Below are 26170 nucleotides of genomic sequence, written 5' to 3'. Positions count from 1 at the left end.
TAACAATACAGTCAACCTAACTTTTGCAATTAGTTGTTGAACTTGAAGTAGCTTCAGAAGGGTGTTTCAAGATATTTAAACATAAGTAGTTTTAATCATTTGCTAAGTCATAAAAGGGCAGAAAAACAGCATGTGATCTTCAGGGGGCTTGTAATACTTACAAACAGGTGATTCCTAGTCAGTCTGGGATAGGTAATACACTCCACATTTCTTTTTCTTCTGTTATTTGTAAGTGATTCGTTCTGATTAGTTCTTAGCAGAAATTCTGGTTATTCATTTCTAAGTATAAAGTGTATATAGATATATAGATGTGTATATATAGTACAAAGTGTATATAGATCTATATACTAGTGGTGTTTCATTGTAATCATGGAAAAATGTGTATTTTGAGTTACTTTTTTAAAATAAAAAACTGGGGATTTTTCTTATCAGAGAAAACCAGGATCCCTGAAGATAAGGGTCTATCTTGTTTTGACCTGCATGTAGCTTTCCCTGGCATTAACCCATCATTTGTTGTTCACCGCACCATGAAAACAAAAAAGCAACTTCATTCCTAAGATATACCAGGTGATGTATTTTAGTAAGTGAAAGTAAAGAAATAGGGGCATTGCTGAGGTCTTAATCTAGTAACCCATATTCAGGAAAAATTACCTCATGCCAGCATGGGTGCAGAGAATAGCAAGGGAATGGAGAACCTGTATCACAAAAAGGGTTTGGCTTATTTAGAAAGAAAAAAGAAAGTGCTGAGAAAAGAGTCTTATTGTTACTCACTATAATTAGGGGCATGTAAAACAGTGTAAAAATGTGGTGCAGGGGAAAGGGAATAAAGACAATGGAGTAAGAGGAGCAGTTTAAGCTGCTTTCAGATTGATATGAAGGACTGCCTGTGGGATGCCTAATAACGAATTAATCCAGAGGGTTGTTAATCCTCTATAACCCTCAGGCAGTCAGTTTTGGGCATTAAAGTCAGTTAATTTCCCTGAGCATTGATTTACTGCCCGACCCCACTCAGAGTTAGGAAGAGTAGCTACACACTACGACACAGGTAGGTTGAGCAATATAATCTGTATTACACAACAAAACCTGCACAACTACCTGATGCCATATTCCCGTAACACCCAAGCTGTAACACAATAAAATAAACCCGAACAGACAATAACCCGATGTGCATCCCAAACCCAAAGTACCTGGTCACTACACAGTTAACTGCTATGCATCTTCACAGACAACCCAGCAATCACAGATGGCAGCAAGAACATCCTGGGTGTAGTCAGCCAGAGAAACCCTCTGACAGTCCCTGAGGGTTTCTAGCTTTTCCCTGATTAGGCACTCAGCACCTCAAACAGGGAAAGGGTGATACTTTACCCAACTTCAGCTTTCACAGCCAAAGCCAAAAGGAACCTACACTCAATGAATTCCACACCACAAGAGCCTGGAGTCAGAACTGTTTAGCAAGAGCGAGAGTGAGGCCAAGCTGGACAGGATTTATAGCCTTCTAATCAAGCCACCTATCGCTCACCCAATGGCCCAGTCATCGCCCTTTTCACAATACCCAATCAAATTCAAACCTGGACAATTCTTAAAAGGACCAATCAATTCAAACTTTTTCAACTCAGTACAAGAAACATGATTATAACTGCCTTATTAATTAACATATCAATACTGATAAACAGTTGCATTACCATTATACACTGTGCACGTCCACACCTTAAAAGTAGGTCATGACTTTTATCAAGGTTGAAAGTTCAAGCCCTCTGGAAACTTCTCACCTCTAGTCATAGTTTCATAGTTAGTAGGGTCGGAAGGGACCTGAGCAGATCATCAAGTCCGATTTCCTGCCATTGCAAGAAAGGGTACTGGGGTCAAATGACCCCAGCAAGGTGTTCATCTAACCTCCTCTTAAACACCCCCAGGGTAGGAGCCAGCACCACTTCTCTTGGAAGTTGGTTCCAGATCCTAGCCACCCTGACCATTGACATCTAGCCTAAATCTACCCTCTGCCAGCTTGTGACTGTTATTTCTTGTCACTCCTTGTAGTGCTCAGGGGAATGAAGACTCCCCCAAAGCCTGCTGATCCTCCCTGACTAGTTTGTAACAGGCCACTAGATCCCCCCTCAACCTTCTCTTGTGGAGGTTGAACAGGTTCAGGTCCTGTAGCCTCTCCTTGTAGGTTCTGCCTTGCTACACCCTGATCATGTGAGTGGCCCTCCTCTGGACCCTCTCCATGTTGTCCGCATCCCTCTTGAAGTGCGGCACCCAGAACTGGATGCAGTACTCCAAATGTGGCCTGAGCAGTGTCACATAGAGGGGGAGGATCACCACCTTGGACATCCTTGAGATGTATCTCTGGATGCATGACAAGGTGTGGTTGGCCTTCCTGACCACGTCCCCACACTGTCGGCCCATGTTCATTTGGCATCAATAATGACTCCAAGATCCTTTTCTGCCTCTGCACTGATGAGAAGGGAGTTGCCCAGCCTGTAGGTATGCTGCTGGCTCTTCCTCCCCAGGTGCAGTACCTTGCACTTGCCAGTGTTGAAACCCATTCTGTTCTCATCTGCCCACCCCTGTAACCTGTCCAGGTCTGATTGTAGCCTATTCCTCCCTTCTAGCATGCCCACTTCTCCCCACATCTTAGTGTCATCTGTGAATTTGAACAGGGTGCTTTTTACCCCCTTGTCCAAGTCCCTGATGAAGATGTTGAACAGTGCAGGCCTGAAGACTGAGCCTTGAGGAACCCCACTGCCCACATCACTCTAGGTTGAATAAGACCCATCCACCACCACGCTCTGGGTGTGGCCCTCCAGCCAATTAGTGACCCATATGACTGTGTAGGTACTGATGCCACAGTCCCTTAGTTTTTGTAATGAGAATGGGGCGAGAGACAAAGTAGAAGGCTTTCCTAAAGTCTAGAAAGTCTTTGTACACCGTGACACCCGCATCCAAGGATTTTGTGACCTGGTCATAGAAAGCCATCCGGTTGGCCCAATAGGACCTGCCTCTAATGAACCCATATTGGTTCTCCCTAATCATAATGTCCCCTGCTGGCCCCTCATGGACATGCTCCAGGATAATGCTCTCAAAAATCTTACCCAGGACTGAGGTAAGACTAACAGGTCTATAGTTTCCTAGGTCCTCCTTCATCCCTTTTTTAAAAATGGGAACCACATTGGCCCTTTTCCAGGCCTCTGGTACTTTGCCAGAGCACCATGAGTGCTTGTAAGGCTGTGCCGGGGTCCCGCAATGACCTCTGCTAATTCCCTCAGCACTCTGGGGTGGAGATCATCAGAATCTGCTGTTTTAAATACGTCCAGTCCCTCCAGAAGTTCCCTGACTAGGTCCTCTCTGACCCTAGGCCTGGGTGCACCTCCCCTGGGGCCTACATGGGTCCCAGTGTGGGTTATGACTGAGTACCTGCTCAGAAAAATGGAGGCAAAGAAATTATTAAATAGGTTAGCTTTGCTGTCTGGTGCGATGACCAAATTTCCTAGTGTGTTCTACAGAGGCCCCATGTTACCCGGTACCTTCTTTTTACTCCCTATGTATTTAAAAAAGGACTCGTTCTACAGAAAAAATATGAAATATTGCAACAAGAACAAAATATAATTCAACATCCTGGTTGACACCAGACAACATCAAGGTAAATATACTATTTTAACTTTTATCTGAGCTTAATCTGCACAACGTAAACTATTCCAACCAGGAGATCTTACAACACCTTGAGCTCTTATGAAATATGAATTTTCATTTCCACTTAAACGAAATTTAACAACCTTTGCATTCTCCTATGCCTGAGGAAGGGTGAGTGTGCTTGAGAACTTGCAAATAAAGAAATCTTTTTGTGAAATATCTAGTTGGTCTAATAAAAGATAACTGTATTTTAACATTTATATTTTTAACAAGTTTTAACATCCATTGTATAATGATATAAGTACCATTGTTTAATGGTGTAACAACAATTAATTACATTACATATAATAACAGATGTCTAGTTGTTGCTTTACAGACATATGAAGAGATTGGCTTGATGCCCTATGGCCTTACCAAGTAAGAGCTAGATATTTCTTTTCACTTTTGCTGGCCACAGACAAATCAACAAAACTGGGTGGCTATATGGAAAGCAAGTCTTGTGTGGATTAAAGGCCCCAAACATTACACACTAAGCCAACAAGCCTTCATAAATTGTAGGGGATGCCCTGAAGACAAGAAATGGGGTCAAGCAAGCAGCTACTTCATGGGACTTGATCCTCTTTCATGGGAAGCATAGTTTGGAGAAATGTGTCTGGAAGTTCAGGTGCACTGACCACCATTAGCTCTCGCATTTCATTATAATACCATTGGCTTGGAAACTCCTTTTAACTCCTTTTAACTCCTTTTTATCCATTTATGCGGTGTCTGAATATGCCCCAGGGACTGCAATCAGATGATTCTTTGACCAATCTTCTCAGTAGCGAAATACTGAAGGATGTTTTACCTCCTCTGAAACAACAATCAACTCATTCAAAACTCTGATATTATCAATAACTTTGTTAATCATGAACTTCCTATGAAAGAATGGGTGAATGAGAGAGCATAAAGCAAGAACTTCTTCAGAATGTGCACAGACATTGAGGAGGAGTGCCAGCTGAAGCCAACTTTACTCTAGCATCCCCCAAACTGGAGTACTACATATTGGCTTCATCCTCCCATCTAGTTTTTTTTTCCCCCCATAGTCATTATTTGAAAATGATAAACCTTTCATCCTTGAGAAGAAAATGAAAACTCCAGGAAGTGAACCATGACAACAACATTGGTAGCAAAGAGCAAAGAAGTAGGTAGCTAGCTGCTGAACCTCTGGATCATTGTGTACATATAAGAGGTCTAATCAAATGCCTGATGACTTCATTTGTGGCTGACAAGCCCAATTCAAGAGTGACATAGCTTACTATAAGTCTCACAGATCCATATGTTGTCTGAGTTGGAGTCCAAATTTACAGCATGCTGCTTTCTTCTTTATCACATGGAGTACATTTCCTCCTGAAGTGGGTCCCCAGGATCCTGAAATGGAGAAATTTGTTCTACTCGTTTTGGCAATCAGGGTATTACAGGAAGGGGGTCCACAGAGACTCTGGTGGCTCTTTTTTTCCTCTGTGCTGCTGCGCATCCAGTGGAAGGGAAGGATCAAGCATAAATTTATATAATTTATAATCAACATTAACATTTTCAATGTGGTGTAGAAACATTAACTAAAGTAGTCAGAATAAAATTTATAACTAGTGTATGTTTTGTTTCTTAATGACTGTTGAATTATTTAAATACTATTCTTTTTTTATGTTTCAGTTACTCACAAAATTCATGAAAGATAACAATCTCTAGTAAGACATAAGGAAGTAAGTAATACCATTTTGAACCAGTAATATATAGTCAATGCAAACATTTTAATGATTTGGATTCATTAAATTTAATGCTTCTACCTTTACATCATGTTCAGAAATTAGTGAACAGTATAACCAATATGCAGTGGCTGAGTGCACTAATCTACAATCTTCCACTGGCTTCAGAAAAATCTTCTTGCCTGATTTTCTTTTAATTTACATTTTCTGAAAAGGCATCTCATAGTGCAGTTATCAATGCAGATAATAAATATAAAAAAAAAAATTGGACTAACGCCAAATCCATCAAGTTCCCTTCCAAAAGATAACTTCCCATAGTCCATCCCTGATGACAGCGCCTTGAATATCTTTAACTTTTCCATCAGAACCATTTAGTGTTACTATACTTCTCCACAGCTTGAACATCACTACCATTGTCAGAACCAGGCAAACAAATTTATGATGATGTTCCTGGGAATAAGGAACTAATGCAAAGGGGATTTCTCTGTAGTTCTTCATTAACATTTTATTCATTATAACAAGGGAGTTATACAAGTTTCCTTTTAAGCAAATTAGGTCACAGGATAAAAAATACACAGCATGGAAACACAGTGTATTACTACATAGAACAAAAGATCTGGTTAATAAATTATGATAATGGAATTAGTCTACTGCTAATGCTGAAAGGCACATTTAAATATTGTGAAATTTACTTAGAGTGGGAAAAGCTCTTGCATGTATTCATAAATTGTTTTTCTCCTTTGTGCCTCAGTTTCTGTAGTTCTTTCCTGTGTCATTTCCCACTGAGGGAGTGTATATATCCTACTTTAAACATTTACTTTGGTTGTTAAAAGCCGAAGGAACTGTTTAAGTAGGTAAAAGACAAAGTTGTACAGCATTACTGTTGAACTGAAAGCTTCTGCTGTGTGTAAAGACCATCCAAGGCAATTCAAGCTGATGTAGTGTGGAAATAGTGAGGGGATTGGAAGGTAAAAATAATGTGTCTATTAAAAGGAAAATCAATAATTTAAGTATTCTTAAATACAGATATAAAAAAGTAACCACAAGGGGAATAAATATACTTAACTGTGGTATCTAGCTTCACCAAAACTATGTAATACATATATATGTAACTTTCACTGTACTTTTTTATATATATCAAGCTTCTTTCTAAGGTATCCTTAAACAAAATGGGCTATATTTAGACTTGGTTTAAATTGCCCAGCTCCATTAAGCTAATTAATTTGCAACCAGCTCATTAATTCAGTGATTACCTTCAGTTTATTCATTATTCCATTTAACTCCTTTTTATCCATTTATGCGGTGTCTGAATATGCCCCAGGGACTGCAATCAGATGATTCTTTGACCAACCTTCTCAGTAGCGAAATACTGAAGGATGTTTTACCTCCTCTGAAACAACAATCAACTCATTCAAAACTCTGATATTATCAATAACTTTGTTAATCATGAACTTCCTATGAAAGAATGGGTGAATGAGAGAGCATAAAGCAAGAACTTCTTCAGAATCTGTATTACTGCCTCTTTACAGACAAAGACAAGTTTAAAACAAGAAATGACAGCCCCCCCCCCCTCTATTTCTTACTTGTTTTATCTGTAGTTTAATTCATTCTATACTTCAGGGCATCTGTCTCTCTCATGAGACGACAGATTTCTGCTGACTGAGGCATCAGATCATTAAACATCTGTGAATGTGGGTCTAGAGCCCAATTCTCACGTGATAGTCTTCTCTGCACTTATCACCAGGGATCCTGGTTTTCTCTGACAAAAAAAAATTCCTGATTTTCAGATTAAAATAAGTAACCCAAAATCCCCATTTTTCCATGATCAAAATGAAATGCCACTAATATATATACATATAAATAAATAAAGAGGAAAATTACAGGTGGGTTATTTTTCACTTGACCCTTTTTGGGGCTACCAGTGACTATTTAAGCGAACAATGCTTTTCACATGAACAATTATATGTGGCTTGCTCCAGAGTTGGTAGTTGAAGAGGGTTCTATATATTGACATGAACAGGAAACACCATGAACATTGTTTACAAAGAAGTTCTACAATAAAGATAATTAATTTGGATGCCATTTGAAATGTTGATCTATGTTAAATATTAAATTTTAAATATGTTATACTAATGTTCTTTAAAAATAAATAATATTTTAACCTACATGTTTTGACAAAACACTGCAATTACAAAAACAATAACCCAGGTGAAGAACAGGTCCTTCAGCTAGGGATGCGTGTGTGTGTGTGTGTGTATGTGTGTGTGTATAGACACACACACACACACACACGTAGATAGAAAAAAGTAACTCAAAATCCACATTTTTCCATGATCAAAATGAAACACCACTATATCTATATAGATAGATATGTAGTGGTGTGTATACAGATGGATAGCTAGCTAGCTTGTTAGATGTGTGTGTGTGTATACATATACATATTTATGTTTTAGTTACTTTTTATATATTTTTATATATTCCAGATAGCTATATATATATAGTGGTGTGTATTATCTATCTAGATAGATAGATAGATAGATAGATGGATAGCGGTGCTTCTATTTTGATCACGGAAAAATGTGGTTTTTGAGTTAATTTTTTTAATCCAAGAATTGGGGATATTTTTTTCAGAGAAAACCAGGATCTCTGGTTATGAGTGGACACTAAGGCTGCATCCAGATGTGTCCAAGATCCCTGCTTATCACATATCTAACAGTTGTATATCTAAAGCTCTTATGTAACAGTCCTGAATGTGGTACAGGGTTCTTCCTGAGGTTCCTTTTTTCTTGTGCACGTTGCACTCTTCATTCCCCAAAAGTCTTCATTCCATGATTAATAGATTGTTTCCAAGTGCTTCAGTCAGGTTAGGTAGTTAGGTCCGGTTTGCTTGCTACCATAATTTACAGTAGATGGTTGTACCTGAGACTATTAATGATGAGTGTTGGGCAATGGTTAAATAGCTTGGCAACCTCTAGGGTCAATGGCTTCAGGCAGAGGAGCACCTTAAAGGAAGTCTTACCCCTGCCAAAAGACATGCCACCAAAATATTGTGAAACTGAAGTCCACTCCATGTTAGGGTTACTTAGGCTCTTTAACTCTGGTCAGCAGCCAGCCTAGCTGTGGAAGCCTGATTGAAAGTCAATCAGATAATCTCCTTTGCTTTGGCACATCCTGAAGCCAAACTGGTTCTAAATGTATAGGCACCTGCCTTTCCTTTGGATTAAACCAGCAATGCTGAAAGAGGGACACTGATACGTGGGAAACCCAGTGTCTCAGACTTTTGCTCAGGCTTTTGTCATGGAGTGGTCATTCCACCTTTACAGTATCTCATCATTCTATACTACCTAACTAATTTAAAGATCAATCTGAACAAGAGATATAAGCAGCTTAAATTCCAAAGTATTCGTCAGGAGTGAGAGAAAATAAAGCTGAAAATTCATCTTCCACAATACTGTGGACCAGTAACTTTTCTAACTTTCTTCAAATCCATCCATCACGTTCTAATGTCTCCCGTTGCCTGCAGTCCGTGGACACTGATCTAGATCCAAAAATAACTTAGTAGTAATTGCCACTTTTGGTGCTTAACTACAAAATTTAGATCCTTAAAATCTCTGATCACCTGCCACCTAACTTGAAGGCACTTAAATTGCCAACAGCAAACTTCCCAAATATCTAGGGCTAGAAACATTTTTGGAGCAGGATCAGCTATGCCAGGATGTATCCATAGGCCATAATGATAGGCCATAATGCAGTAGGACAATCGCCGCAGAGCATGTGCAGAACCAGAGTCTGGGCATGACAGCAAAAACATATGCCACAGAAATCCCCTGCAAGTGAAGAAATCTCATGAGTGTTTCATGTCTTGTCCCACAAGTTGGGGCATGCAAGCTGCAGGAATCCCCTGCATAGGATCCTCATGGTGCACTGTAAGGAAACAGACATCCTCCTATTTAAGGTGCCACAAACTGTGACTACCTTTGTTTGCTCATATTTGTTGCTCTTCAGTGAACTCTTTGTCCACATATTTCTTGAAGTTTGGAGCCCTAAATTAGACAAGAGGTAGAGTGGCAGGTACCAAAGATGCCCTGCCACATACTTCACAATACATGTACGTCACATTTATATATATGGCCTCCTCCTTTTCTTCCTTGCCTATTCTTCCTGAACAATCTATACCTATCCCTGACCATGCTCCTGTCATATGACTATCCCATCACAGCTCCATAATACTAATTATATTATAAATCTCTAATTGTACTTGGACCTTTCATTCTCCCTGTTTGTTCCAAATGCCTCTGATATTAGTTTCTAAATATTTTAGGTGTTTTATTGTCCTATTTGCTCCCAGAGAACATTGCTAAGGCTTCTATTACTACTTTCCCTTACTGAGTTTTTATCCATGTCCCCTGACTCTTTATTTACCTCTGAGGCTTTTTCTCCTGGAGAACCTAGTTTAAAGCTCTCCTCAGTAGGCTAGCAGTCCTATATGTGAATACACTCTGCCTGCTCTTCATCAGGTGGCCTCCATCTCTTCTCAGTAGTTCATTTTCTTGGAACACTACTCTATGGTCAAAGATGCCAAAGCCCTGCTGGAAACACCATCTACAGATTCAAGTATTGATCTCTAGGATATGTCTGCTCCTATCCCAGCCTTTACCCTTGACTGGAAGAATTGATGAGAACTTTGCCTGGGCAGTATCCCCCTCATCCTTATGCCCAGAGTCATGTAGTCACTTTCCCTAACAATATAATTAATGCCCACTTGTATGACCCATCAGTAGACCAGATGAGAATAGAAAACCTTTCCATGACATTTTTAATATGGGTTACTGGTAGGCAGGAGACCTCCGAAGCTGACATTTCAAGCCAGAAGATAAATTCTTCTGTGTCATGTAACAGGGAGTCACTAACTACCACTGCTCTTGCTTCCTCTCGGCAAAAGCGGTCTCAGTCTTCCCAGTCATTGGGGTTCATGTATTGGCCTCTCCTGCCACTGGAATATACTCTTTTTCATCTAATGCCAGGGCTTCATACCTGATCTTCAGCTGGGCAATTTCAGGTGGAAAAGAAGAATGCTGTCTGTTGCCAGAGATAACAAGCTACCAGTTTCCACATTCCAGAATACCTGTGTCTTCAATGTCTTTCAGTGCTCCCTCTTGCTGTTCCTCTAACTGTGGTACTGAAGGTCCCTTTGTGTTTCAAGTCAAGTTAAAGAACAAAGATCCATTTATGAATGCATGATAGGTAGGAGAATGCTTAATTTCAACATTTCATCGTCACTTATATGTGAGCTAGAGCTCCAAGCAGCATGGCAGCATCATTATTTACGTGTTTTTTGTCACTGGAAGACACTTATAACTTAGGGCTCCTCCATGTTAGGCAACAACTGGGTTTTGAAAATCTAATTTTTGGCAGATAAGCACATGGATCATACCTAAATGCCAGTATGAATTTAATTCTTGGCTTTAATTATAAATAATGATCTCTTCAATTTTGGTTTGTTTATTTTAAAGTGTGGCATTGTGCGCAAGACATGTATTTAATGAAGCTACACAGGTCTCTAATCTGTCTTGGAGGCATTGTACCTCATATATTCATAGTCATCAGAATGCAGGAAAATAGGACTGGAAGGGTCATTAAATCCAGACCTTCGGCTGGTTTAGGCAACTACATCATTTAACCTCTTCCTAGGTTTCATATACTTCCAAGTATATGGGAATGTTCCCAATCTGTTAGGATGACTCCCTTGCTCTCATCCCAATTTGGAAGAGTTTGTGTCTTAGAAAGCACAAGAAAGAAACCATCTATATCTTTAGGAGATCAAAATAATATCACTTATGTCTGCCCTCTACCGTTGGTTATAAGTAATGGAAGGAGGCTCTTCACACCTTCTGTACTCCATCTCCCAACACCTTTCACAGCCAATGCAAACTAATATGATTATTTCCATGGATAGTAATAATAAACATTTTCTGGAAGATTAAAAGTTTTCAAATAGAAAATGTACCCTGGCAGGACACACAGCTTGACAATGTTCAAATGAACATCATGAGCATAGAAAACAGATTCAAGAACAAGCAATCTTTCCTGAACAGACAAGTATGCATGTTAGAGTAACCCCTGTGCACATCTACATTGAATGATAAACACATATACAGCAGATAAACCAAACTGAAACTGACCTTGGCAGCAGTCCAGGGATAATATTTTCACTGGGATGAGCTGTTCTTGAATATTTTTTCCAAAAGAATTAGGCATAAACAGTGTATCCATAGGCAGATTAAAAAACGCAGCTACTTTTTTCAATGTAGTTAGGGATCCTGCAGGGAAATCTGAATCTAGTTTAATTTCCAGATTTATGATTCAATCTGCTCTCACTGAAGTTGATGGCAAAACTCCCACTGACTTGAATGGTGAAAACATTGGGCCTTTACTACTCCACTGAGTATATGGCAATAATACAGATCAGGATTTAGTTTGACATTGAATTCCCTTTTGAGCTGCGCTTTTGTGAAAACTACCTTGAACCAAACTAGGGTTGACTAGAGTTTAACTGCAGTTTTCCTACTCAGTAATGGTGCTGGAAGTCATTATTTTGTAGTATTCTTTGGTAGTAACTGGCTAGTAGTAACTAAACATCTAGAAATTTCCAAGTGTTTTCAAGATGCACCTTTTTAAAACTCATAACCAAGTACTCTTGTGTGCCTCAGCAGTTTTCTTTACAGCAATTTTCTTTACACGTTTACCTGTCACTTTCCATCTAAGATGAGAGGTCAGATGTATACATAGCCCCAGCCATGGCAAAAAACAACATAATCCAAAGGAAGAAAAAGATCTTCATGGAAACTGTTTTTTGCCTTGGAATCTTTTAAAGTCAGCTCGGCAGTACTTGGGAGGTCCTGATAGTAATGGAAAATATGCTAAATGGCATTAGGAATCAACATCTAAATGGAATATAGCTGTGTCCAACGATATATTTAATGATATTAAAATAGCATAATCTGATCTAGTGCTTAGGGTAGAAGTCCCAATATTCTATTTATAGGTTGCTAGCAACTTGGTGACTTTTAGCAAGTCAGAGAAATTTTGATTCTCAAAGGGATTTAGGCACAATATTCCCATTGAAATCTGGACCTGTGCTTTTATCCATCATTAGAACTGCTATATCTGCCTCCCTCTCCCTGCAAACAGATGGGTGTTGCCAAGCATATGTAGTCTTACTTTTTATTTCTTTGACATCTTCAGATGAAAGAGATTTAATAAGAACAAATGAGCATTGATATTTAATATCTCTGTCAACAGAAGCTGATGTCTTGTGTTAAAAATAATATTTTCTTACTAACGCTGCTTTAGCTCTTTCTCTCATTTAGTATTACACTTCACTTTGCCCCTTTCTGTTCAATGATGTCTGGGTTAAAAGACTGTAATTTAAAGATAGAAATTGAATATATTTTAATGTATCAAATTATTTTTCTTAGAAAGAATTCTCTATTCAAGACCACCTAATTTTATAGACTTTTTTGTGGTTTTATTACCTCTTTTTGCAGACTATCTGTATTTTTAGTTTATGGTCATTGATTTTATGAGCTTTCTGATTTCTAGCTAGATAAAGTTGTTGAGAGATTCTATGCACATGTAACTGTAATCTACATTGTAGCCATCTTTAGGAAAGAATTAGTTGCAATCACTTTGCAGCACACACAACAATAAAATAATATTCTTATATTACTGGAGAGAAGAATCCATTAAGAGATTTATTCTAGCCTTTCTTTCTACCTCAGCTACAATATTATGTTTTTTCTCTCATTTACACCATAATTTTTATATGAGAAATAGTAAAATAGTATTAGTAGCTGCATCCAATTTTAAATTACTACCACAATAGTAACTTTCCTCTAAAAGCTAGTATATTTAGTAAAACTCTGGAAACTTACAATTCTGGAATATTATTGTTAAAAGTAAGCAATTACATTGTAGGAAATATTGGTGTGACTTGGTCTTTATCGTCATATGGGAAGAAATCTAAATCTTTACTTAAATAACCATAGAATCTTTAGGTTTTCTGTTGTATTTAATTACGTGAGAAAGTGAGCAAAGATATGTAATAGGAAAAATTACCAATAAAATTAATAAAATATAAATCCTAGTTGCTTATAATGTTGTTTTATTTTTTTAGAAAAACTAGTGCAAATATTAGTAATAATAATAAAGTCTCAGGAAGATCCAGTCAGGGTGTTTTATACACAAATATGCACACAAAAAGAGGTGCGTCATATAGATCTGGGATATGAATCTGATTTACCTTAGGGTGTCTTACATTTATATCCACTTCAAGGCCTTTTTTCATTACTAGTGCATTAGTAGGTATAAAGCTTTTAACAATAAAGATTTTACAATGAGACTACATTGTGATCGCACAGAAGTTTGATAGACTACTTAGCATCAACTCAATGCTTTTCATCCACAGATATGATAGACCCATTCAAAGTTGCATATCATCCCTGGACTCATTCTTCAATTATGTAGGTAAGTAAGTGTATATTTTTTTCATGTCAAGTGTCAAATATCTGTTGTATGGAATTGTCCTGAACCCAACAAAATCTTGGGGTATTTGTGGGATGTCTTACAAATTTCCTTGTGTTTATTTTACTTATGTGACATGTTTGATCTCAATGAAAAGCCAGCATTATGGATAGTCATTTATGCCACTTCTGTCACAGTATGGATTGCATTGTATTGTCTGTATACATCTTTACAGTCTTGGACAACAGTTAGTTAAAGGAAAACGCAGTAAGGAGAACTGCTAAATATCTCGTCCTATTGGGTTACTAGGCATAAATCATTAAAGCCCCCAAACACAAGCAGAAGGGGCTATTGTTGGAATGGGTACCCAAGGTCTGCCTGGACTGGGAAAAACAATCCTACAAGCAGAGAATAATCCTTTAACTGCAGGAATTCCAGATGCCCTGGCAGGAAAGGGGGGTGGTTTGGAGGTATTTAGGAGCTATCTTTTAAATAGTAATGGTCTTGTGATTATCTTAGGCTTGAGTGCCCAAATCCCTGAAGGTCTGGTATGATCAGTAGGAAGGCTCTGTTTCAAGGATCCCTGGAAACACTAGCAGGGCATCTTAGAAGGGCTAGATGAAAGCCAGATGAGTGGGTAGGAAACTTTACATGTTGTTTTGTTTTGTCTCAGGGTGAGTGATATTCCAGGCTAGTCCATTCTATGGAAAGCAGAACCTCAATTTTGTTTCACAAATCAAGGGGAATCTACCTGGAGCTGGCAGAGATTCCTCTGATACAGTACAGGTTTCCCTCAATTTATGCAGGTTCTTTATATGTGAATTTGCTCTCATGTGATGAGCATATTTAGACTCATAGTTCATTATATGCAAGGGAAATTCACTTTTATGTGATCAGCATAGATGCCCCCCCACCCCCCACCTAAGCAGGTAAGTCTGTGGGAGAAGGGGAAAGGGCTGTGGCCCCACTCACCCTAGCCTTGACTGCAGTGGCCCCAGGAGTGGCCAACACCAGCTGCCTGCTGCCGCTGGGCTGCACTGTGCACCACCTGAGCTCACCTCTGTCCACACGATTGCAGCTGTTTTCCATGGAGACCCCAGCAGCAGCGGCCAGGACAACACAGAACCGGGGTTTCCATGCAGACCATCCCCAGCTGTGCTGGAAGGGCTTGTAGCTGTGTGGGGAGCTGCTCCAGGGCTGGGTTCTTGTGGCAGTGACAATGTGGTCTGGAGCCAGAACACAGCTGCAATCTGCTGCCTGCATGTTCCAGGTGATGCATGCCCCAGGGGATCTGCTGCATGCAGGCAGTGGATCATGGCTCTGCTCCAGCTTCAGCTCATGTTGTCACCACTTCAAGATCACAGCCCTGGCTGCAGAGCCCCTCCCTGCACAGCCTCATTGCCTGCCAGCACTGCTGGGGCCCGTCTCCATGGAAACCCGGGCCCCATGCTGTCACAGCATCACTGCTGCTGGGGTCTTCATGGAAACTTGCCACAGTGATGCAGGCAGGGGCTGCTGGGAAAGAGTCCTGCTGCTGGCTGGGTCTGCCATTTTGCCCACCCCTGGGCTAAAAGAACTAGGATTATTTATGCCAGGAAGGAGAAGACTGAAAGGGAGATTTAGTAATTGCCTTTCAATACCTGAAGGGTGGTTATATGGAAAATGGAAAAAGACTACCCTTTGTGGCCACAGAGAACAGGACAAGGAACAATGATCTTAAATAGCAGCGAGGGAAATTTAAGTTGGATATTAGGAAGAACTTTCTCACTCTGAAGATGGTTAAGCATTTGAACAGGCTACCCAAAGAGGTTGTAGGATCTCTATCACTGGAAGTCTTTAAGAGCAGGTTAGTCAGACACTGAACTGGGACAGTTTAGACAGGATTGGATTAGATAACGTCCTGGAGCCCTATCCAACTCTGCTATTCCATTATTCTATAATTTTGTGATTCTAGGACCTACATGAGCTACAATCAGACCCTATACCTATTGAAGACAGGTACCCCTCTTGTACTTGCAGGTTAAATATACCTAAACCATGCCAAATGGTCTAACCTATTCTTAGAAAACTCCAGTGGAGGATATTCCACAACTTTCCTGTTCCAGCATTTCAGTTCCTTTGTTCTTAGAAACTACTTCTTTACATCTACCCCAAATCTTTGAGAATGGATACCTACATTCCTGAGCAAGATGCCTAGGGATAACTACAGATAATGGAGTTGATAATGTGATAATGCTGCATTCTGTAGTATATGAATAAACTTACTGTATTTACCCAAATACAAGAAAACTCCACATTTAAGACAACCCCTCCCCCCGCCCAATTATTGGATTCCAGACCTAGAACATTATACATTTGTTTTAATTTTCTTGTCTAAAATATAGTTATTGTAGAGTCCTGTTAAATTAATTCCCCCCACCATTGCCACAGGGAAAATAGTGGCAAGAAAAGCAGGCTTGCCTCACAACCCTTTTCTTTGCCTGCGCACTTGTCTCCCCATGCTCCTTTCCCAGCCCCAATGCCTTTTCCTTTTGTCACTTGTCCCCCTACCAGCTGCCCCCCCCTCCCCTCAACTACTTACTTTTGCAGTTGGTCTGGCTGTGCTGCAGGGCATAGAGCACCATGCTGGGTCAGGCAGTAGCAGCAGAAACAGCTCTGGCTCTAGCCCCCAACCCAGGTTAGTGTTGGAGAGGGGGTTGGGATCATGGTGGGGCTAGAGCTAGAGCAACAGTAGCTGCCTCTGGTGGTCCATGCTTCCCTGTGCTCTCCTCTCCCCATGTCCCCTTTTTCCATGCTCTCCTCTCCTCTGTGTGCCTCTTTCCCCATGCTCCCCCCATCTGTCCCTTTCCTGCAGCCATTCCCTGTGCTCCCCTTACTCTTCACATTCTTTTCCCTACACTCCTCCTGCTGCCCTTTCCCCTTTGTTTCCCTCTGCACCATGTACCCCTTCCCTATGCTCTCCACCAACCCTACATAATTTTCCCTATACTCTCTCCACATCCTGCACCCTCTTTCCCTGAGCTTCCCCTAATCTATGCACCCCCTACCTGCTGCATGAACCACCCTAGCCATGGTCTGGTGCTGCAGCTATTTGCCTGGCTTGGGCTTATGTCTAAAACAAGCCCCCCCCTTCTCCCCCCATCATGTTGAATGGGGGAAAAAAACAAAAAAAACCCCTAATTTTATTTTGGAGTAGATATGTTATGGTTTTTGACTCCACTTCTACCATTACAATTTACAGAATCATCAATAATAATGCTGCTGAGGTTAATGGATATTTTAATGTTATGACTCACTACATTGTGCGAATAAGACTAGTTTGGGAATCAACTATTTGCTTTCTACATAATCATCAATAATAATAACATATTTAAATAGAAAGGAAAAATAAAAATCCAGTTCAGGAATCAATAATGTTGGTAATGATGTATGTAATAGAATATGGCTGGCTTTGACCCTCAGAGTCCTATACAAGCAACTTATTCTGATTAGTAAACTGAACAAAACATAATGTGGAAAATATATAGACAACAGTAACCTTAATGTTAGCATGTCCAATAATATATGGAACTTGATTCCATCACAGGGTTCTGCTGATATCATAAACTGCCTTCAAGACTGAATTACAGTCTCAGTATTTGATAGGAGTAAAATTAATTGAAATTTATTATAGCAATGCCCAATTGTGTTACTGAATGAAGGTCCATTGTTTCCATTTTAAGCTGTTTTTGGCTTCATTATCACCCACTTGTGAAAATTCCCCTCAGTTAGAATTTCCAAGACAACTATTCAGCAAAAGACCAACTTTTTTTTTATTAATATTTTTCTTTGGATTTCCTGTTTGGGCCACTAAATTGACAGACATGCGCAAAGGTGGCGTTGTGTCCTTGGTAGCTAGGTTAGTTGCTGAAAAACTAAAGTTAATTTATTATAGTAAAACAATATATTTTATTCCATTGGAGGTAGAGAGGGGGATTATTAAACAGTAATGATTAACCAGGATCTGGATTTTCTCTGTGAAATAAAAAAAATCCCCAATTTTCAGATTTAAAAAGTAACCCAAAATCCACGTTTCTATGATTGAAACAAAAAACCACTAATATATAGTAGTGGTGTTTCATTTTAATTGTGTGAAAATGTGGATTTGGTGTTACTTTTTTATCTGAAAATTGGGAATATTTTTATTAGAAAAAATCAGGATCCCTAGTGATTGCTAAATTTTAAACATTGGCTACTGAACTCATTTAATAACACTTTTTACTCTGTATTTATATTTTGACATAGCTTTGTTTAAAATCTCTATTTATATCATGCTTTATTATTTCATTGTCTGCTTTAAGAGTGTTTTCTGGCTAAAGAGGAAAAATCCAATTTGCACATGTGGTTTGAGCTCTGCAAAGCCATCTACAGTGATGCAAACTGCATGTACTGATCACACAGGAATTTGATGCACTGCTAGTTTCCAGTATGGTAAGTCTTTTTGACACTGGATTCTCCCCATGTCAAAAAACAGTGTGCCAAAAAAAAAGCAGGGTGGTGCACTTGGTACCAGTGTGCACCACCCAAAACCAGAGCCTGGCTGGCCAGACCCACACTTCAGCTGCCAGCCAGGGTCTGCACACCTGGATTGTTGTTGCTGCTGCTACAGGAGGCCCCCAGAACCCCAGATAACGTTGCTGGGGCAACTTCCCATACCCCACACAGAGCATTTTTCCCCATGCTCTGGGGCCATAGTGCAGGATATCATCTCTTTCCAATTCTGTCATACTTTGGCCTCTCCTAGTGTTTCAGATGCTAAGACCTTTGCATTCATAGTGTCATAGTTTCATAGTTTCTAGGGTCGGAAGGGACCTCAGCAGATCATCAAGTCCGACCCCCTGCCATGGCAGGAAAGAATACTGGGGTCAAATGACCCTGGCAAGGTGTTCATCTAGCCTCCTCTTAAACACCCCCAGGGTAGAAGCCTGCACCACTTCTCTGGGAAGTTGGTTCCAGACCCCAGCCGCCCTGACCATGAAGTAGCGCCTCCTGATATCTAGCCTAAACCTACCCTCTGCCAGCTTGTGACCGTTCTTCCTGGTCATTCCTGGCGGTGCTTAGGGGAACAGTGACTCCCCCAATGCCTGCTGATCCCCCCGACTAGTTTATAACAGGCCACAAGATCCCCCCTCAGCCTTCTCTTGTGGAGGCTGAACAGGTTCAGGTCCTGTAGCCTCTCCTCATAGGGTCTGCCCTGTTGTCCCCTGATCATACGAGTGGCCCTCCTCTGGACCCTCTCCATGCTGTCCACATCCCTCTTGAAGTGCAGTACCCAGAACTGGACGCAATACTCCAACTGCGGCCTGACCAGTGCCTCATAGAGGGGGAGGATCACCTCTTTGGACCTGCTCGAGATGCATCTGTGGATGCATGACAAGGTGCGGGTGGCCTTCCTAACTGTCTCCCCACACTGCCGGCCCATGTTCATCTTGGAGTCAGTGATGACCCCCAGATCCCTTTCCGCCTCCGTGCTGACAAGAGGGAAGTTCCCTAACCTGTAGGTATGGTGCCGGTTGTCCCTCCCAAGGTGCATCACCTTGCACTTGTCTGTGTTGAAACCCATCCTATTCTCGTCTGCCCACCCTTGTAACCTCTCTAGGTCTGATTGTAGCCTGTTGCATCCTTCCAGTGTGCCCACATCCCCCAACATCTTAGTGTCATCAGAAAATTTGAACAGGGTGCTTTTTACCCCCTCCAAATCACTGATGAAGATGTTGAACAGTGCGGGCCCGAGGACCGAGCCCTGTGGAACCCCACTGCCCACGTCCTTCCAGGGTGAGAAGGACCCATCCACTACCACCCTCTGGGTGTGGCCCTCCAGCCAGTTGGCGACTCATTTGACTGTGTGGGTGTCTACGCCACAGCCCCCCAGTTTCTTAATGAGAACGGGGTGAGAGACAGTGTCAAAAGCCTTCCAGAAGTCCAGGAAGACTGTATCCACTGCTACCTGTGCATCTAATGATCTGGTGATCTGATCGTAAAAGGCCACCAGGTTGGTCTGACAGGACCTGCCACTGATGAACCCGTATTGGTTGCCCCTAAGCATGCAGTCCCCTGCTGGCCCCTCCTGGATGTGTGCCAGCATAATTTTCTCGAACAGCTTGCCTAGGATCAAGGTAAGACTAACCGGCCTATAGTTTCCCGGGTCCTCCTTCCTGCCTTTTTTTGAAGATGGGGACCACGTTGGCCCTCTTCCAGTCCTCCAGTACCTCACCAGAGCACCACAAGTGCTCGTAAAGCCGTGCCAGGGCACTTGCAATGACCTTGGCCAGTTCCTTTAGAACTCTAGGGCGGAGATCATCCAGACCGGCTGACTTGAATACATCCAACCCCTCCAGAAGCTCCCTGACTAAATCCTCGCTAACCCATGGCCCAGGTGTGCCTCCCCCTGGGTCCGAGGGGGGGCCAGCAGGGAGGTGGCTGTTCTGGTCCCTACTTAGGAAGACGGAGGCAAAGAAATCGTTAAACATGTTAGCTTTGCCATCTGGTGTGACGACCACATTGCCCATGTCGTCCTGCAAGGGCCCCACATTACCCGGGACCTTCTTTTTACCCCCTATGTATTTAAAAAAGGACTTCTTATTGTCCTTAATCTGGGAAGCTAGTCCCAGTTCCATCTCTGCCTTGGCCTTCCTAACTACCCCCCACATCCCCGAGCAACTACACAATAGTCCTCCTTGGTGATGACCCCTTCTTTCCATTGGGTGTAAGCCTCCTTTTTAGCAAGGAGACATTCCCGGATGCTTTTGGTGAGCCACGGAGGCTTGTGTGCTCTCCTGCTCCCTTTGATCCTCATTGGGATTACCTTCCTTTGGGCTTGGAGGATCGTCTCCTTAAGGAGCGACCACTCTCCTTGGACACCTGGCTCCCCTCCCCTCCGGGACCTCAGCGCTTCTCCAACTATCCTCCTTAGCTCGTTGAAGTCTGCCCTCCTGAAATCTAAGGCCGTTGCCTTACTGCATGCCTTTGCCACCTTGTGCTGGATGGTGAATTCCAGCCGGTGATGATCGCTGTCACCCAGGTGGTCGAGCACGCACAGCACCCTCACCAGGTCATCACCCATGGCCAGCACTAGGTCCAACAAGGCATCTCCCCTGGTAGGGCTGTGCACCTCCTGGGTTAGATGGAGGTCCTGCACTCTGGCCAAGAACCTACATGAGTATTCAGACCTGGCTGACTGTTCTTCCCAGCAGATGTCTGGGAAGTTCAGGTCCCCCATGACTACCACATCCTTAGCCTTCACTACCTCTGTGAGCTGACCCAAGAATTCCTGGTCAAGCTCTTCTCCCTGGTTGGGAGGTCTGTAGTAGACTCCCACCATTAAGTCTCTTTCCCCTCGACTGCCTTGTACTCTAACCCAAAGCACTTCAGAGTGCCCCTCCTCTGACTCCTTGCTAATTGACGAGGATGTGTATTCCTCCTTAATATAGAGTGCCACACCCCCACCTCTCTTTCCTATCCTGTCCCTCCTGTACAGCCTATAGCCCTTGACATTCACCACCCAATCATGCATTGCATCCCACCACGCTTCCGTAATCTCCACTATGTCTGGGCTGGTGTCAGCCAGCAGGAGGGTGAGTTCCTCCTGCTTGTAACCCATACTACGAGCATTTGTGTAGAGGCATTCATCTGCTTCTTTCCTAGCTCTTCCCTTAATCCCAGTCTTCTCAGGGCTAGGCTCTGCCAAAGGGAGTGAAAGTCAACCAGTTTTTCTTCCCCCTTTTGCGCCTCCCCATATAACCCCACATAACCTAGAGACTTCAAACAGTAATCTATAGTGTTAAAAATATTCTGGACTTTTGTGGGCTTTCTGAATTCTTTGCAACAGAAGAATTGCTCTGGAATTTTTTCTGTAGTCAAAACATAAGTGAAAACTAAGACTTATCATTTCCTGACAAGTGACTTGAGTCTAACAAGGGGTGTTTTTTTTTTAAAAAGTTGAGAACCAAAGTTTTAGACACCTGTCATGGGAATGCTCACATGCATGAAAGAGTGGGACTATTTAGCAGGTATTCCACAAATTAAGTGCCCTCCCCAGGTGTCACTCCAATCCCATGCCATTACCTGATCCACCACTTTTCTATGTTCCCTGCCCCATCCTCCTTGCATAATCTGATGCTTTGCTTCCTAATTCCCGCCCTCTGAGCAGCTGTGCTGCCTATTCCATCCCCAACTGCCACACACAGAAGCTGCCCATGTCACTTGTGACTTACATGCCACAGGATGGCCACCTCTTTTATAAATAAAGCTACTCCCATTCAGAATAGTCAGTAAGATGAGGACCCAAGTTATTTTTAATATCCTTTTGCTTTATAAGAACTCCAACCATAAGCCTTTGTATTAGTAATGAAGAGTTAACCTCCTGGACACTGGAAATTGGAAACTGGAAGTTATTTGAAAGTATCAGTAGTCCTTTCCTTTATGGCAGGGGTCATTAAACCATTTTGGAGATGCCCATGGAGATGCACCATTTCAACAGAGTGAGGTTTTGGTGGCATTTCTGCAGCAGCTCTGGCTCCAGGTCCAGGTCCAGGTCCACATCCATCTCTGGCTCCAGCACTAGGTGGTGCAGGTCATGCTAAAAGTGGCCTATGGCTAGAGCGAAGCTCAATTAAAGTAATCCCCTACCACAAAATGTTTCTGACTTCTGCCTTACAGTATTATTTTCCTATTCTACCCTTACCTGTATGTAGAAACACAGGAATTAAACCACTACAACATCTTATTTTTCCACCGTTACATTCAGCAATAGTAATCCAAGCCCGGTAATGACTCTGAGGTCAGTACAATCATTGCATCTATATTTGTAGCTAGGAAAAGATAATCAAGTAATGCAACCAGGGCACTGTTATGTCCTTCTCAGACTTAGTGTTGCTATTAAGATCCAAGTTAAAAATTGAACAGTGGAAAATACTTAGGAAATGTATTAAAATATAATGTCAATTTCTTGAGAAAAAGCTGCACAATCATTTCTTTAAGAATAGTTAGCAGGATTGCCGGTGATACTGTCCAGAAAATGGTGTGCAAGGCCTGTTTTCACAATCCATAGTTGTAGAAAAGAGTCTTTTTCCACCTCAGCATAAGAAACAGCCATCACCACTATGGAGTCCAAAAGGTGTGTAAAGCTTCCACAGATCAGTTCTCACAATGTGTTTCTGTGCATCATAACCTCAATTTCACATAACTTTATGCTGAGTGCAACTAGCGATACCATGGTTTATTTCACAATGATAAAAGAAACAAGCAGCACAGTGAATATGAAATATTGCATGTTAGTTCATAAAGGCAGAATGCCATTAGCAGATCTCATATAGCTATGGGTGTGCTAGGTAGAGAACTTAAAAGGGAGATATTACACAAATGAATCTTTATTTTCCTTACTAATTAATAAACACCATGCTGTGAATAACTGGTGATAATGTTCTAATAAGAAAAATCAATACATTTACACCCAGGGTCACTGTAATTGATGCTGCAGAATAAAAAATGCTTTCTCCATTGATCCTTTAGCAATCTTCTAACTAAAAAGGAGAGGAAAGAAAGCCAATTACTGTAGTATGCCTCTGAAAATGATAAGATTAAAACAAGCTAATTATGCGTTCTTGAATAACTACATTTTTTGATGAAAAGAAGTAGAATAAGGACATACTTGGTCTCCTGTTCAGAGGTATTACTCTTTAATAATTAAAATATAGTAGTTTTACATTTTATATCTCTTAACTAATAGACAAACAAATAATTATAACAGTCAATTAAAAAAAAATGTTCCAGGATGAACATTTCAACACTGCTGAAACAAAATATTAAAGAAGAACCAACCCTAGGATCCTAAATACAAGAAACTTTGTAAGTGAACAAGAAGGATTCTGGAAAAGAAACACCAAAAATAAAACCTTTGGCACAAATGCCCATGCAGTGTATTTTCTGAAGTCACCGATCCTTCAAATATCCTTGCAAAACATACCTATACATAGTTGCACCGAGTTCAGTTGGGAAACTCGGGCATTTTTTTAAGATCCAAAAGGGAAGGGCTGCTCTTGAAAATTATTAGGTTTTTAAAAAATATCTGAAGTAGCCATTTGTACCCTTAGACACGTAGACTTTCTATTTCTTCTGCTACAGTAAGTTAAATAAAAATAGAAAATCAGGTTACAAGAACCATTCAATAAGATTTAAATGTGCAGCTCACCAAAGAATCTCATACAGTAATTTCCACATAAAGTCCATAAGTGATATCTGAGTTACAGCATACTATTTAGAAAGACTTCAGCTCTTGATCTAAAGAATTCAAGTGATGGAGAACTTACCAGTGCCCTAGGAAATCATCATAAAAATATTAAGTTGATATTCCTTAAACGCATATTGTTAGTCATTAATTATAATATCTTCCTTTAATTCTTTATAGATTGCATCCCAAACCAACCTTTTCATGATTTTACCTAGGAGTGTTGTCAGGCAGTTACTCAAGTTCTCTCATAAGTGTTTTTAAATATTGGCATATCACACTTAAAAAAGAAATGAACCTGGAGCCCAAAATGGGAAATTAAGAAATGTTTAGCCAAATTATTCAAAGAATTAAAGTTTGACAAAGTTATAAACAAGTGAAAATAGGGTTTAATAATGAGAAGCACCAGACAACCATAATACTAGGCAGTTCTACCAGCTCCACATAACATCATTCAATGTGTTATATGTATTATTCCTGGGATATGGTTAGTTCGTGAGAGAGAAAAATGAATTAAAAAAGAAAAGATAGAAAACTAGTAAACTAAATAAACAGTATCATGAAAAAGGACTCTATTTTGTAGTTTTCAATCTCCTTAATTGTGCAAGATATTTCCTTACTGTATGTTTAATGGCAACGGGCTTAAACTAAAATCCAGGAACTGAACCTGAGATCCAAATGCAGTTCAGAAATGTAGTTCCCAGAACAGAGATGTATCTTTAACAGGATGATTCCAGATGGTTCACATTTTTGGAAAGTTCAGATTCACATCTTTATTGTGAGTCCCCAATATCAGCACTATTCCTAGCCGGGATTTTTTGAATTACATCATTATAAAGCTTATCGTCCACGTCCAGAATGATAGCTAAAGAGCAGCTCTGATAAGATGCAGCAAAAATGTTTACAGATCACTTTTGTGATCCTCTGATCTGTACATAAGCAATATCCAATCAGCATCTAAGTAGTTCAAGATACGGTGGCTAGAGATCCTAGGGAACACTATCTTTCTGTTTTAAAATTCCTCTGTGTTGGCTTCAAGGAGAAAGGCAACATATCTTAAGTGTTTAGTCTATTCTGATTTAACTGTTCGGTGTGATCCTGCTTCGTCTACCTTTCTTGAAGGAGTAATGTTCATGCAAATAATGCTTACTCTTGCTTCTATGTGAATAGTCAATCCTCAGACAGCTGCACTTCTTTTAACCTCCTTTGAGCTAGCTATTTGTATTACTGCCAAAAAAGAGCAGAAGTAGTATTTTGTAGTGGTAGCAGCACTGTAAATAAAGATTTTTTAGGACTTTCTTGGTCACATACTTATCAGAGAGAAGAGATGAGCTGAAAGCTAAAGCAGATGTAAGAAGCTGCATCTTGCCTAAGGCATACTTTCACTAATTTTAGTTTGTTGTTATTCAGTTCAGTGAGCTTGTTCAATTTTAACATTTCAATTAGTTGTGTAACTAAAGAAGTATCACACAAAGTAGTTTGTTTTAGGGAACCCTAAAGCTGGCTTATAATATGTAAAGTATTCTCACACACTCTTCAAAAGTATATGTTCAGTCAAGCCTTGAGTTGATTTTGTGGAAGATGAAAGAAGTTCATGTTCATCACATTACACAAGATATGTCAACAATGTTATTGGAGTAATGAATAAAGCCATTACTCCCCACCGATACCCTATGACTTCTAATTCTCTGAATAAGCAAAGAATGCACGTCCTCCTATCAGGGCACATTCCTGTCACCTATATAGTAAGAAGTACCTCAGCTCCACAAGTACTCCAAATAAACTCAATCATTAGATGCTCACAGTGGTCCCATCTGGCCAAATACATGTATAAAATTTGAATAATAGCAATCAACTGCAGTCTCAAGGGAGGATAAAAATAATCAGAAATACTTTATACTAGAGACATAGCTAGCAATTTTACCATCCTGGTAGAGAGGTGATGGGACAGGGGGAAAGAAGGGGTTCTGAGCATCAGAAATTCAGGGGAGTGCTAATCTGGTAAGGGCAT

The 26170-nt window shown here is 40.7% G+C and overlaps 1 long non-coding RNA gene across 1 annotated transcript in view; it reads left to right on the top strand.

Annotated features, from left to right (window-relative positions):
• The window catches only part of LOC149874918 (uncharacterized), a 252491-nt gene that overhangs the window by 76809 nt on the left and 149512 nt on the right, over positions 1-26170 (top strand). The window contains exon 2 of the long non-coding RNA XR_016439985.1: positions 13840-13898. This is a non-coding gene — a long non-coding RNA (uncharacterized LOC149874918). The remainder of the gene's footprint in view (positions 1-13839; positions 13899-26170) is intronic.

The sequence above is a fragment of the Crocodylus siamensis genome, chromosome 1, assembly GCF_052110815.1.
Source record: "Crocodylus siamensis isolate JL-2025a chromosome 1, ASM5211081v1, whole genome shotgun sequence".
Classification (NCBI taxonomy): domain Eukaryota; kingdom Metazoa; phylum Chordata; order Crocodylia; family Crocodylidae; genus Crocodylus; species Crocodylus siamensis.
Note: the sequence above shows the minus strand (reverse complement) of the source record. Positions and strands in the feature narration are given on the sequence as shown.